The following is a 15,602-nucleotide window of genomic DNA, read 5'->3' on the forward strand; positions in this document are numbered from 1 at the left end:
TCTTTTTTTTTCATTATGTATTTTATTGTTTTTTTAGCTATGTCTGTTTAATGTATGGTTTTTAACCTTTATCTCTGCTTTCTACTGGAAAGCACTTTGGTCAACCATGTTGTTTTAAAGTGCTCTATAAATAACATTGGATTGGATTCGATTGGAGAATGGTGGGGAAGACCCTGGACAGGTCACACAGAGAAAGACACACTTTTAGAACCATCAAATAACCAAACATGTATGTCTTTGGACTGTGGAGGAAGCTGAAGTACCCAGAAAGAACTCATGCAGGCACGGCGAGAACATGCAGATTCCACAGAGAAAGGCTAAAGCCTGGATTCAAAACCAGGACCTTCTTTGCAAGCAACAGTGCTAAACACTACTCTATGTGCTAACACCTCTATGCCACCCCTAAACTTAAGGCCAAACCACCTTTAGCATGTCTGATCTCTTTAAAAAATAACAATAATAAAAATACTTTTATACCATTGATGTTTGTCTTGTTGGATATAGTATTGTGAACTTTTGTACATGGGTCTCAAACCTGTCAAGGTGCATAACAAGAGTTCACTTCACTTCAAATATGAGCTTCATTATTAGGGACTTAAAAAGAAACTCAAAAACAAAACAAACAAACTAAGAAAAAAATAATGGCTTCACAAGTCAAACTCAAGCCTCTTGGATGAAATGGATTATCTTGCATGCCTGCCTATGTCAGTGTTGTTCGTCTTGCAAACCTGAGTGAGAATGCGGTTCAGTCGTATGGAAGTGTATTTTAGCAGACAGCAGGGCTACGTAGTCTACAGAAAAGTCCCAAGGTTGAGCTTTCTGGCCTGGGATTATCTCTTCATCTGTGTTTTCACAGCTACTTTCCTAATGTCTTTCTGACAAATCAGATTACAAAATGATCAGTTAACGAATTGAAGTAGAACTCAGCAAATGTTATTATATCTGTTTCTAAATTTACTATCTTATCAGAGGTAGTGAAGAGCACTGAGGGTCCTTAGGTATCATATAAATTGAAATCGAATAAGGGGGGAGTAAATTCATCCTAACAACGCACGGGCAGACAGTTGGCGAGATTTAACTGTAGACTTGGGAGTCTTCCATCACTGGGAACATGGCAACGAGAGAGAAACAGAGAGTGGAAGGGATGCACTGAAAACGTTCTTATCAATGAGCGACAGTTCATTTGTTTTCCCATGGCACAAGTACCGCTGCCCCTGAATCTTCACATTTTGTTTTAAATACCCCTTCACATTAAACATATAATTATCTCACTGACTTATTTAAGTGTGTGTTTAACAGGTCTCTGTGGACAGGGAAAACCACATCAGTGTAGTCATTTTCACTCATGGGGAGCTCCTTTAAGCAAATCAAAGGAGAAGTACAACCTCATTCAACAACACTGCAGGTCCCTGGTTAAGTTCTCATGAAAGCCAAGTACATGGATGAGCTAAAAGTTGAAAAACAAATAAAAACTTTAAATATTCTCATTAATCTATTCAATTTTTGTATGAAATAAGCTGATTTTCATCAAACGATTATTCAAGCGACTACTTTCAAACAGACTAGACAGTGCTTCTGAAGCTGATTCTACACCTTTCATGTTTAATGACACAGCGGGATATGTATTATTAAAAGCAATGTGACCATGACTTGCCTCCAAAACACATCACATCACCAGACACTTCTCTATCCAGGGCCTCCCCTGCTGCCAACTTCAGCTCTCGCTTGTTTGATGTCTGTGGACTTTGACTCTATTGGACTGAGATCAGATGATTGATTCTGCCACACAAAAATGTTCCACCTCTTCATTCTGAATAGCTCTTTAGTTGCTGTTGCTGTAACTTTGGGCCTCCTTAACGATGTAATGTCACAAAACATGCCTGTATATCTTACTCATCAGTAAATCCCAGTGTGCCAGTTTCATTGGGAGCCATACAAGTTGAAGCCATACTGTAACTGTTTCCTTCAACTATATTTTAGAGGTGATGTCTTATGCTTTGGAGGAAGAGATGTTCCTTTTTTTCCTGCACTTTTTACCCTTTCAATAATTGTGATTGTGAATGTTTTTTTTGTTTCATCAGTCCACAGAACTTTCTTTGAGGACCCTGCTGGTTTCTTTTCTGTGTTTCTTTGAATGGTCACTTCCTTCCTTTCAAGGTTACCAGTGGATTGCATCTTGATATGAATTCACTAAAGTTCTGGTCATGTAGGCACAAATGTTATATTATGTTATATTTCGGGAAGTAACAAGAAATATTGTTGTATTCCTTATTACTTCTCAACATTTGCAGTGTTAGCATTACTGCAGATGGGCATTTTGAAGAAATGCTGATAACACTGTTGAATTAAATTAATCTCTGTTTAATTTATTTTGTGCCAAATCACAACAACAGTTGTGCAAATGTACTGTTTATAAGATTGGGGAAACCTGCAGACAGCTGAGACTGAAGAAGTCACTTGGATGAGTGACGAAACGTTTCTCCCACTGAAAACTCTACGTCCAGATGAACAGAATTAACCTTTGGAGAAACAACTACAGTTGTTATATTGTAAGGTACAGACCGTACAATAATAACAAGAAAACAGAGAGATCTCCAACAATCATATGATCCCTTATGAGCAAGCGCTTTGACGACAGTGAGAAAGAAAAACTTCCTTTAACAGGAGGAAACCTCAGAGAAGCGCATCTGCTGTATCCGGTTGTGGGTAAGTGGATGAAGACAGGACAAAGACATGCTGTGGAAGAGAGCCATATAATTAAATGCAAATTTGAGTTCATCCAGGTCTTTAAGATCTCCTGCAGTTTTACTATTTGGTGTGTGTTATCTGGAATCATGGATAGATAAAGTTGGGTGTCATCTGCATATCAGTGAAAATCTATGCTATGCCTTCTAATGATACTGCCTAAAGGAAGGATGTATAATGTAAACAATAAATGTCCTAGCAAGGAACCCTGTGGAACTCCATAATTAACCTTAGTGTCTGAAGAGGACTCTCCATTTACATGAACAAATTGGAGTCTATTAGATAGATATGATCCAACCACTGGAGTACCTTTAATACTTACAGCATGCTCTAACCGCTGTAATCAAATGTTATGGTCAATGGTATCGAATGTTGCACAGAGGTCTAGCAGGACAACCACACATAAGTCCACTGTCAGAGGCCACAAAAAGATCATTTGTAACCTTACTAAAGCTGTTTCTGTACTGTGATGAGCTCTGAAACCTGACTGAAACTCTTCAAATAAACTCCTCGTCTGCAGATGAATTTCTGAGATAAAAGGAAAGCTGGAGATTGGACTAAAATTACCTAAGACAGCTGAGTAAAATGATGGCTTTTTAAGTAAATTTAACTCAAATCAGCTTGAAGGCCTGCGGCACATTATTACAGATAGGTTGATCATATTCAAAACTGAAACATTAATTAATGGTAGAACTTCCTTGAGCAGTCTTGTAGGAATGGGGTCTAAAAGACATGTTGATGGTTTGGAAGAAGTAATTACTGACGTTAACTCAGAAAGATCAACTGGAGAAAAAGAGTCTAACTAAATACTAACGGTACTGAAAGTAGTTGTACATAATGTTATATCTGTGAGATGGTTATGACTAATTTTTTTTTTCTAATGTTTAAAATTTTAGTTGTAAATAAATTCATGAAGTCATTACCTGGTAAATTTAAAGGAATGGTTGGCTCAACAGAGCTCTGACTTTTTGTCAGCCTTGCTACAGCGCTGAAGAGACACCTTGGGTTGTTGTTATTTCCTTTAATCAGTAATGAATAGTAAGATGTTCTCGTTTTACACTATATACTATATAAATATAAATGACATGAAACTGCAAGTTTGGATGACCCAAAAACCCTGCAACATCCAGCATTGATCCATCCATCTTTACAATTTATCCAGCCATGATTATAGGAGATGCAGTTTTGGTATGATACCACCAGTCCATCCAGTGTGTAGCTCTTTAGCTAAAGTCGACTGACACTTTTTTTTTCGCCACCTATATATTTTTCAGTTACTTTGAACCTACCCATCTGATATTTGAAAAACACTTAGGAAGATAATGGCTATGACGAATATAAATGAAAGCAGATGGGCTTATCAGTTCTTTTGCATTTTGCTGTGAGAGGTAAAAAGCCACTAGCATTTGTGTTGGGAAATCCAAGTGCAACAGCTAAAATACCTCTAATATACCTCTTTTATATCCATCTATTCCACTGCCTGCCTATTGCATTGTTAAACCTGCTATCATTGGGATTATTGCCTTTTTATTTATTACTTTATTTATGATAGTATAGAATACATTTTTATTATTCTTTTACTCAAGTAGTATGGCTGTTTGTCTGTATATACACCAAGCTCAGTTGTGCTTCCAATTTCGTTGGATGCTCATGCTTACAATGACAATGAAGCTTATCTTATCATATGTGAAACTTTGTTTTCATCCATAAGCCACGTAAAAGTGAAAAACACACTGTCAACAAATGCAGCTTAACGCCAGAAATGACCACCACAACAACAAAACAAACACAAAATTATTAACACCAAATAATATAAACACAGTCGGTTTTACTCTGATGTGAGCGAAGGAGTGACGGAGTGAATGAGTGAGATGACATTGATGATACAGTCTCAATGATAAGGACCATTTCTACATATTCTCTCTTGTGGAAAAGTAAACTGTATTTTTCCAGTCTTTATGCAAATCTACATTTCAAAGTGCACAAAATGCATAATTTTGTGCCTCCTTGCACCTTGTTACTTTGAAATGCTAATGATGGTGTTGGTTCATGCTTGCTCTCTGTCTGTGCATGTGCGAAAGTGAGAGAGATGTGTGGCAAAGCGGTTAGCATAGACTCGCTGCTGACTGAATGACATCTTCAGCTCTCGTCTGTCCCATTTGCTCTCATTTGTTACACACGCAAACCCAAATTTCTAAGGGGAAAAAAAACTCTTCCATTCTCTCTCTGGCCTGCATCTATCTTGATGTACAAGAAAAGTGAGGGCCCATCCAGCCATTATTCTTCATATATCAAATCATAGCTTCTGCCGCCTCCCCGGCTATAACACCTATACAACACTCATACACACACACACACACACGCACACACACACATTTTTTATTGCTGCAGTTACTTAAAAAAGGTCATGACCTATGAAGTGTCATTAATCATGCAACATGAACTGCTTTGACTGGAGTGCTTAGATTTAACAAGGGGCGGGACTCACCTTTAAATGTGAGAGAGTTATAACTGAAATGATTTATTTTTGATGCAATGCTAAAATGCAGGTTTGATAGAAAATGCACGAAAAGTAGAAAAACTGCATAGGTTACCTTCTTTGTTCTTGTTTCTGTATGTTCAGTTCAAACATTTATATTTGAACACGCAAAACTCACAATACCCATCTCGTCTTTCAGCATCTCTCACGACTGAGACTTCAATTCTCCCTTTGCAACGTTAACAGTTATGCATTTGGTTTGACGTCTATTCAGAGCTGTGTGTGGGTGTGCCTATATATGTGTGTCAGCGCCCTTCCTCTCTTGGGAGCCAAGCGAAGAGGGGAGGTCTACAGAAGATGACAGTGAACAGTAAAAGGGAAAAATGACTTTTACATTATCTACAGAATATGCTTCCTCGGGGGGAAGAAACGGTAAGGTTTCTAAAATGAAATCTGATTGCCAAGTGATCTATAGAAAATGCAGTGTGAAAGCTGAATTAATGAGCCTTAATGTAAATCCCGAATTCTACATCCGAGAGCTCATTTATAAACACAGAAATAAATCACGCTCTCACAGGATGTATATGCCGCGTTCCTCTGCAGAAGTCAGGATTTAAGCAAATATTCAAAGAGCATGTGTGCAAGTGAAAAGAAGAAGTGCAATGTGTTACTGAGTCTCCTGACACAGTTCACTTCAATCCATATCAAATTACTCTAATAATTATACCCTGTCATAGCAGACACCGTGGTCTAATCAGTGTTTGTTTTTGTTTCTGAGATCAGATGAAATGACAAGCAGCTAATGAAGTGTGCTGTGCTGTTAGACACAAAACAAGAAGAGGCTATTTAGCTCCTCTTTTTACAATCTCAGCAGACCGTGACATTATAAAACCCCACAAAATGACTGCTTTCACAAACCTACACAAATTTAGCCTTGACAGTGAGACAACAGCCCATGCTGATTGACTCCGTAAAATTACAATACCAACATGGGTTTGTAATGCTGTAAAAACAGACATTTTTACTTTTTTGTGCATATTTCGAGTCCTTAAATGGTGCAAAGAGAGATGCATGCAACAAAGATGACCCTGCTCAGAGAACTGCACTTAAATGCAATTTCTGCACACTGCTTTTTACCAGTTGTTTTGGCACTGCTTGTGAAATTATTTCTTCCACTGTGAGGTGCTGACAGGTCATTATGAGACCAAACACAGTGGTTATACTTTATACATTATATATAATGGCTTATATTTCCACAGCTGGGATATGCTCCAGTCTCCCACAACCCTAAACTGGATAAGGGGTTAAAAAAATAGATGGATGGATGGTTTGTATTTCCTCCTCATTATGAGCATCCACCTAGTCGGACTAGAATGTAAGCAGTCCAGCTTAATGGCCTGATCAGCTGTCATGCTCAGTTCACATATCTGCTTGCTTGGTATCTATCCCCTGGTCTTGAATAAGGCATGAGTCTTATAAAACTAAAATCATAAATAATGTGATTGTTGTAAGACAAAAATCTCCCTGCACCATCCATTACAATCCTACCTACCTAGTTTTCCAGTTGTTCTTAGAGATAATTGAGGCTAGCCGCAGAAACGTGTGTGTGTGTGCATGTGATATGTGTGGATGGTTTGTGTCTGTGTGCTGCTTTGAGACAGCAGTAAGCTTGCAGGGCGACGTGGAGGGATTGGGTAGCAGCGTGTAATGACTTTGGGGGTGAGGGGTGGCCTGGATCAGGTGGCGCATTATGTGGGTGGGCCACTAGCCTGCATGGGGCCATATCTACACACACACACACATTGCAAAACCACTAGATATACTCACTGATATATCTAATATGCAGTGATGTAATGTATACTAACTGACACAGGCAGGAAGACACAAATCTAAGGCATTCAAACACACACAATCACACTTTGTGTGCTCAGAAAATCTGGTATAACACAAATATGGATTCTTCTCTGACCTTTTCCTGACTCATCTTGACCTGATAATAACCCTTAACCATTAGCAGACTGTAAGTGTGAGTATGTATCTGTTTATGAGTGTGTGTGCGCACACTTCCATCCTCAGCTGCTCAGCTCATTCAGTCCTCCCTAGTGTTCAGCTGCTTGACTAAGCAACAGCGTTTTCCCAGATTTATCAGCCCGAGCGAGTTGGACAGTGAGATCTCTACATGTTATCTTTTTCATAGGCTGTGGCTACACTCTGTTTAACCATTTAATATTCAGTCCCATGAAACAAATCTTTGCTACACTGTAAAAAAAAAAAGATAAGTAAATTTTGACATTTTTGACGTCCATTTGTTTCATAAATTGCATATGAAATAGCTTCTTCTATCTAAAGTTATTACATCTGGTAATTATTTAAAATAAATGTATTTATACAATGCCAAATCACAACAACAGTCGCCTCAAGGTGCTTTATATTGTAAGGTGAAGACTAAACAATGCAGACCATAACCCCAACAATCAAATGACTCCCTTTGAGCAAGCAACAGCACCAAAAAAAAAAAAGACCAGTAATTTGCATCAGCATAGAAAATGTGGGTTTTTTGGTGTCAGTTGTGTGATCATAAACAGAAGAAAACCGCTAAAGACAAAAAGTAATGGAAGACATTCAAGTCAAAGAAATAGGGATTAAAGTGGGCTTTCCAACACCTTCAGTTAATGAGTAATTAAATCTAATCAAAATCCAGCCAAGGGAGTTCATTTTTCAGTGTGGTGGTCCTTTCAGCTGATGCCACAGAGACAGTTAGGTGCCTACATGATCTGCTCTGCACACACACTTTTTTCTGTCATTCCTGTGATGCATTCACGGTCCAGATGGATAAAGTTATGTTTATCTAGCTGGCACTAAAGAAGAGGAATGAGCATAACTGTAACTTTTTTAAGTACCTAATAATTTCACCATTTCAAACTGCTCAATATATATGACACACAAACTATTTCTCTGCAGCTTTGCTCACAATCTGTCTGCCAGCTAATCTGCAGTGGCTGTATTTTCCAGGGAGGAGAAAAATGTCAATGCGTGATTATTTCACTCTCAGACATGGAGAAAAATGTCACATAGAGAAATACTTTTCAAAGGTAATAACTTTTCAGCAAGTCACATTACATAATCTAGAAATGTGTAATTACATGTAATTACATAAATAATCAGCTACGGGTCTGTGCGTGTTGTTTCGCTGAAGTGGATGTTTCCTGTTCTGAAATGTTTTTGGAAATAACACATTAAAAAGTAACAATTCCATGTTTCTCAAATTTCATTCTTTTATAGTGCAGGCTGAAGTGCAGTGTTATGGTACACTGTATACTGATGAATGATGTTGCACTGGTGGAGGGCAGATTGTGGAATCTTATGTCACTACTAGGTTAGGTCCTGAATCAGAGGCATCGTAAAAGAGACTCCAATGATTCTGACCTGAAATTTATATTTAACCTCCTAAGATCTGAACTCCTCCACAGCATGCAATTTTAATTTCTCTTTGATATCTGGGCATATTGGGGCCCGATAAATGTAAAAACAATGAATTACCAGACTTTTTTTTTTTTTACCTTATTTTTGTTTTTGTGAAAAATCAGACCCACATATGAGGATATTGGTTTAAAATTTTGATAGAATAGTAGCAGTATAATGTCCTCGTAAGTGGATATCAGGCACTTGTAGAGCAAAATTGAGTATTTTGGTCTAAATAACCCAAAATGTGATGTCCACATATGTGGACGCCAGGTCCTAGGAGGTTAAAAAAATATTTTTTTAAGTATTTTTTCCAGTGGAAAAAGCTTTTAAAACCACATTTATGTGCAAAATCTTCAAACTTTTACGCATTTTTAATCACATTTGACTGAATTTTCTGTTTTCATGTCCATCCGACTTTATAATTATATATAATAAATTATTATAATTGCAATAATTTATAACTGATTACAGTGTTTCAGAATGGCTGCTGAATAACAGAGTGTGCTTTTAGAAGGTATTATCAATGATTTTCTTTAGTAACGCTTGCCAAATTCCACCTGGGGTTTGGAAAAGAGCCATAATAGCTCATGTAACATGGACCTATTACAGTAGAATGTAGTTGGCTAAATCCACAAACCAGTAAAGTTATTCACTTATGCTGAATTAGCGTAAGTAAATTATTACTTCAACCCCACTACACAAGAACTCAGGGTTCCTCCACCTGCTAAATCCCACATTTACTGCCGCAAAGAACCCTTCAACCATTTTTGCCCAGAAGTAAAACAAATAACTAAATCCATAAATAAATGGAGCACAGATGAGAGGGGGGAAACATGCATCAGTTTACACAAACAATTCAGACCACTCCGCACAGCTGCAGTTATTTATAGGACATTAAATTTGCTACAAATAATAATATACTACTAATAAGATGATGATGGATGAAGAATAAGTCTTATACAATTTTTGCACAAAAATGTTCATGTTAATATATCAGGCATGTTTTTCTACATACAAGTAATGCAAATTCTGTAAAAAAAAACCAAAAAAACAAAAAAACAAGTCGGTTGTTTTGCTCTATGATAACATTTGGCTTCATTTTGCTTTGCGTCTTCACTTCATCTTGACTTGACGCATCTGCTTAAGCATGCATGAGGTCTGCACATTTTAGCCACATATATTTATTTTATAGATATCAGTTTATGTGTGGGGAAGAAGTGTGTGCATGGTTTTGTGAATGTACACATCCTTTATACAAAAAAAATAACATATACAAAAAAATCTGATACTAAAAAGGACCTTTTTCTTAGAACTCATCTCATTGAATAATTTGTTAGTCTAGTTTTTTAAAGATTAAAAAAATATTTTAAATTTAGAAAAGTTTTGGTTTTGGAAATGAAACTAACAGAAAACTAGTAATTAGAAGTGCATGTACACACTGCATATTATTTATAATTAATAAGCGGAGTACACATAATTCCTCTTGGGAGTCATGAGCAATTCTTTTGAGATAATTACTGAGAACTTAAATTCATATATTCTGTCTGTGTGGTTGTTTTTCTCCATATACACATGTGCAGTACAGAGTATCAGTGGCTGGAGACGGGAGAGAGAGCTATCAGTAATGGAGACAAATATTCCTCAAATCCCTTCAGACAATGCATAATTCATTACATAGGGGTTTGAATTATATATATTGATCATCAAATATTTACAATATTTATGTTTCTTTTTTTCTTTGAAACAAAGGATGCTGGATGTACTTCTTTGCATTGGCTTTATGTATGTAGAGAAAAAAAGAGATAACGTGAGATTTTGGTTTCACAGGGATGCCTTAAAAAACGACTTTCTTCCTTCAACTAGTGAATTTTTAAATAATACAATAATAGATCCTTTCCATCAATCTTTATGTATTTATTTACTGGTAACTTCTACTTTATGCGATATAATTTCCCTTCACGTAAATAAATGTTGCTTATTCTGTCTGAGATTACAGTAAAACCACTGAGAAGACTGATGTAGTAATCAGATCATGAGGGTGTTACAGACCAGACTTAAACCTTTGTAAGCTCTCAGATACATGCAGACAGACATATGTAGACATTTGTCATCCAAGCCTACCTATATGTCAGACCAACACATCTGCTAGATCTCTGTGGCTTTTCAGCCAGGAGATATTGGTGGGGTACACATACAGTTTTACAATATATTACAATCCAACCCAACAGGCATAAAAATAAACACTATTTGCAAAGTTTCACAATATTCTTTAAGATGTTCATTGTTTTATCCACCCCTGTTGAAATTGCCCAAATGAATAGTGGATTAATTCCTCCCAAATAGATGGATTTGGTGATGATAAGAAGCAGATTAACTCTGTGTCAGTGAGAGAAGAGAGAGGGGGGAGAGAGAGTATCAGGCGAGGTTATAATTCTTTTTAAAGGAGATTAAACCTTTATTTTGGCAAACATCTTACTCAGGAGTGATCCCTCTTACATACACACACACGTGCTGTAGGGGAGTGCGATTGGGAAGTGGGCCAGATTAGAGGGATGGAGGGAAGACACCTACTGGGGAGGGGGGAGAAGTAGCAAATAGGACAGATGCAAGGCCATAGTGGGTCAGATAACGCTTCACTGATGGAGACAGAAAGAAATCTGATCCTCTGATACTTTTTCATCCATTCTCTCTCTCCCTCTCTCTCTCTCTCTCTCTCTCTCTCAGTTTCTCTGTACGTGGCTACCTCTCTCTCTCTGTGTCATGGAGCCACTGAGTCTTGCAGTCAAGCGTGCAGCTGTCAGCCACTTTGTAACAGGTCAGCAATACGCAACCCCTCCATCACCAAGAAAATCATGCTGCATACAAGGGGTGTAATAGCACATAAAATACAATGTTTGGTGCATTTTACAGGAGAGATTAATAATAAGGTAAAGCTTAAAGGTTACTGTGTAACCATTTTCAAATTTTAAAGTGTATTATTGCACTGTAGATGATCATTCACACTGAACTGCAGCTCAACATAGCACACATGAAGAAACACTGCAGCAGGGCTCAAGCTTTGGGGGGGGGGGGGGGGGGGGGGGGCTGAAGGCTGGAGACCTGTGATATACTTACTTTTTTCAGTTTTCTTGGAAGCAACCAGTTAGACTAGGAGCTAGATAAGTGTCACGGTCCATGAAAAAAAATGTGATAAGAGTTTATAATAAAGGAACCTGATTAGTTATAAAGAAGAAGTGAACTTGATAAGAGTCATTCATGAACGATAAAGGGAGAAGAGGATTAAAGGAGCGATAGTGGATTATTGCCACTGTCATGTTACTTTTGAATGCTTTGCGGATCATATGTACGTGAATAGTACCGTTATGTCCATGAGCTTAAGAGTACAGAGCAGCGAGTAGGTTGATGCTTTGTTTGTTTCTTGCCCACGTGCAAAGGCACACTTGCACATCTCACCAGCAGATTTGCAATAACACTGTAACTCTGACTAACACTTTACATTACAGGAAGATTAAAGTTGAAAATTGTACCCTTTGGGAGCCTTTGGGAGATAATCGGCAAACTAATATAGGTTTTGTTGTCAAATAAATAGATTTAAAAGATGATATTTTGTGGAAATCAGCTTTTTGGTCTGTCACTTGCTAAATATACCAACAGATTCAGTCATCTGGGAAGAAGCCTGGCTGGAAAACCTATTTATTCATGATAAAAGGCTGCATTAGAAGAGTATTAATATAGGCATAGAGTTTATCTCCTAAAAACTTTCCCCCAAGGAAAGAGTGTATATGGGTTCAGGGCCTCTTTCAACCTCCATTGCCTCGGTAATGGCCAAATATGAGCTAATGAGAAAATGTTGTTTTTCTTCTCTGCAGGAAACCAAGAATAAGATCATCTGATATGAAATGAAAATCACACAACACGCTAATATACGACATTTCAATTGTGGGACAATGCACGGACATCCAACAGAAAAAAGAAAACAGCAGGAGCAACAAAGGGTGAAGATTTCATGAGGAGCGAGAAGGATGGGATACACAAGTGATAAAAAAAGGAAGGGGAAGGGAAGAAGCAGGCTGTTGTGTCAGATGGACAGGCAGATGGTCGGAGGGTGCAATTCCAATCAGCCTGGTGACAGGGGTGAATCCTAAAACACTAAATCCAAAGAAATCCGTATGATAAAAACACACACATACTGTATCCTCACTATCCTCACAGCTAAAGGTTACAGTAAGCCCTCCTCTCGCTAAAAAACACCATTTTATCTCCTACAAACAGTCGCTTGCTCCTGAGCGTGACAGCAAATTCCTGACAATAATTTCACATGAAAGTCTGAATATATTTTAAGAGTTCTTATGAAGTCATTGGATATTTTTGCCCCCAGCTGATTTTCATGTTAGAGTCACAAGTCTGCATTTAAAAAAAGGAACTTGCAGCTGGAACTGATACTATGTGAAGATACTTTTGGCTCCTGCCTTATTTCCCAATGGGTTGCCAAAGTAGATGGATCCACATAGTTGATTTGTCAAGGATTTCACGCCGGATGCCCTTCCTGATGCGGCTCTCCCTTTTATCCAGACTGGAGACTGCCACTAAGCTGGATTTCTGTCTCCTCCCAGAACTGAACCAGTGATCTTTATGTAACCGACTAAAATGTACCTCATCTATTGATGGACTGTAGTTGACATAATAATGTAATGGCTCTTCACTCCAAAGAGCCAATCACCTTTTTTTGTAACAGGTGAATGAGGAATCATACGTTAATTGTGTTACGCAAAAATCACCTTTCAGCCAAGAATCATGGCAGCTACATTTATGTGCTGTTAAAGATATGAATGAAAGGTATAGATAAGTGTTTTATTGACCTCATAAATTAAATAAATGCTGTGTTTTGTGAAACTGTGCCCAGAATTGCTCAGAACATGACAGAACTGAAAAATACTATTGCATCATTATTACTGGGTATGTACAGTATGTCCCGTTTGGTCAGTGAGGGATGGATGGCTTGTCAGTATCATCACTGAGCTGCAGCTGCTTGTTGACATCATTACCACGGGACAGCTGAGAACAGCTGCAAGAGCCCCAGAGACAAGCGAGAGAGGGAAGCTTAGGTCATCGACCCAGACTGACCGCCCAAATCTTTTCACCTTTCTCCGTCTCTTCTGCTTCTCTCTTGTGTTGTCATTTTGTGTCTTTATATAAACCGCAACCTTCTCCTGAACTAACATACTGGAAAACATTGGAATGCTCCCAAACACTTAAGCATCGGGAGCAGACTGCCATCATTAATGTGTTTCAGAGACTAGAACGTGCACCCAGCCAACAAGGATAAGCTTTTTTAGTATTTGTCTCACACACGCACAGACACATATGCACATCCTACAACGGGCCATAAACTGAATTTACTATACATACACACATGCACAGTGTTGCTTAGATAACAAAAGTATATGTTTATTCCTGGTTTTAGTGATGGTGGAATCAATCAATGGCTGTAGAAAACAGTACAGTCATTGGTGGGAATATAAATTACGGTAACACACTGAGGGGCTGCACTTACCTTTTGTGAAAAAAAAATTCTCCACATTTTCATCATCACATTTCAATACGAAGACTCGGTGTAGAGTATTGATGTAATCGGATTACTGTACGTCTCCAGGAAATTCATGTAAGTCAGTAAAATATCCTCTGAAGTGTCGGAAACATTTGTGTGTGTGTGTGTGTGTGTGTTTGTGTGTGTGCCAAAGTAGTCTGGCCAAGACCACAAACCAAGAGGAAGCGATACTGCTGGTGCAGACGGACACATGCAGACACACACACCTTCCTCCATCTGTCTACTCAATCAGGTCAATCATAACTTCATTCATGCAGAGAAAAAAGGAGAGACTGGATCAGGTCTCCCGCTGTGGCTCACACACCATGTGAACAGAGCTGCTTTGGACCAGATTACACTGGAGTGAATGGGAGTGAATGGGATTGTAATAAACTGAACCGGATCATGTGAGTCTCAAACTGATTATGTTGAATTAGCGGATTATTTAGAACTGGATTACACTGGATAGATTAAGACTGTAGCAGAGGAAATAGAAATACATGGCAGTGAATTAAAGGCGGAATCAGATTATACTAAACTGAACCCAATCTTACTGCACTGGAATAAATCAGTGGGCTTGGTTTAGGTTTACTTGTTTTGCTTTTTTTGTTTATTATTCTTTTTTTTCAGATGCATTCACTGAGCTAACCATGATTTTGGGGATTTCCTGCTGGCGTAGCGTATGCTACTTTCTCTTCACGATGAGACTCTTATCACGACAGACACTCTCTGGTCTGTCTTTCTCCTCTGATCAGCAGTAGCATGTCTACAAAGAAAAAACACAAGAGCTGCAAATACAAAGTTCAGATTTTGTCTCTGCCACATGTAAGCCATTTATCATGGGGTGTGGAAAGTATTAAACATATGCTAAGTTAAATCCCTTGAACTTTGCTCCTTTTTGAAATAAAATAGTAAATACTGGAATAAATAGCACAGTCTCAGGAGTGGGTTTTAATTAATTTTCCTCATTTAAAACTGGACTCTCGAATAGTAAATATCTCTTACATTGTTTCAGCATAAGTTCATGCAAAAAAGAGTTCAAGATGGTGTAAGAGTTGAACAGTGTCACATTGAGGAAATAAGACGATGAGGCGATGAGCATCATGCGCATACAAAGGAATGACTGAAAGACTCAAAAAAGCAAAACTCTATCACAGAGATATCAAATATAGCAGGTTTACTAATATGAACACAAAATCAAATGAATAAAAAAATGATAGGAAGAGGAAATATCTGAGATAAATGTTTTATCGAATCACCATGTCATTGTATCGAGTAAGGCCTTAAGTAGAGGTTTTGTGAAATAAATTCCTTATAAAAAGCCAC

General features: G+C 38.0%; 1 long non-coding RNA gene across 1 annotated transcript in view; it reads right to left on the reverse strand.

The window, feature by feature from the left end:
- Nucleotides 1–42: 42 nt before the first annotated feature.
- The window catches only part of LOC146500863 (uncharacterized), a 31,582-nt gene continuing 16,022 nt past the window's right edge, over nt 43–15,602 (reverse strand). Inside the window, exon 2 of the long non-coding RNA XR_014869965.1 lies at nt 43–15,558. This is a non-coding gene — a long non-coding RNA (uncharacterized LOC146500863). The remainder of the gene's footprint in view (nt 15,559–15,602) is intronic.

This window comes from Neolamprologus multifasciatus, chromosome 16, assembly GCF_963576455.1.
Source record: "Neolamprologus multifasciatus chromosome 16, fNeoMul1.2, whole genome shotgun sequence".
NCBI classification, from domain to species: Eukaryota; Metazoa; Chordata; class Actinopteri; order Cichliformes; family Cichlidae; genus Neolamprologus; species Neolamprologus multifasciatus.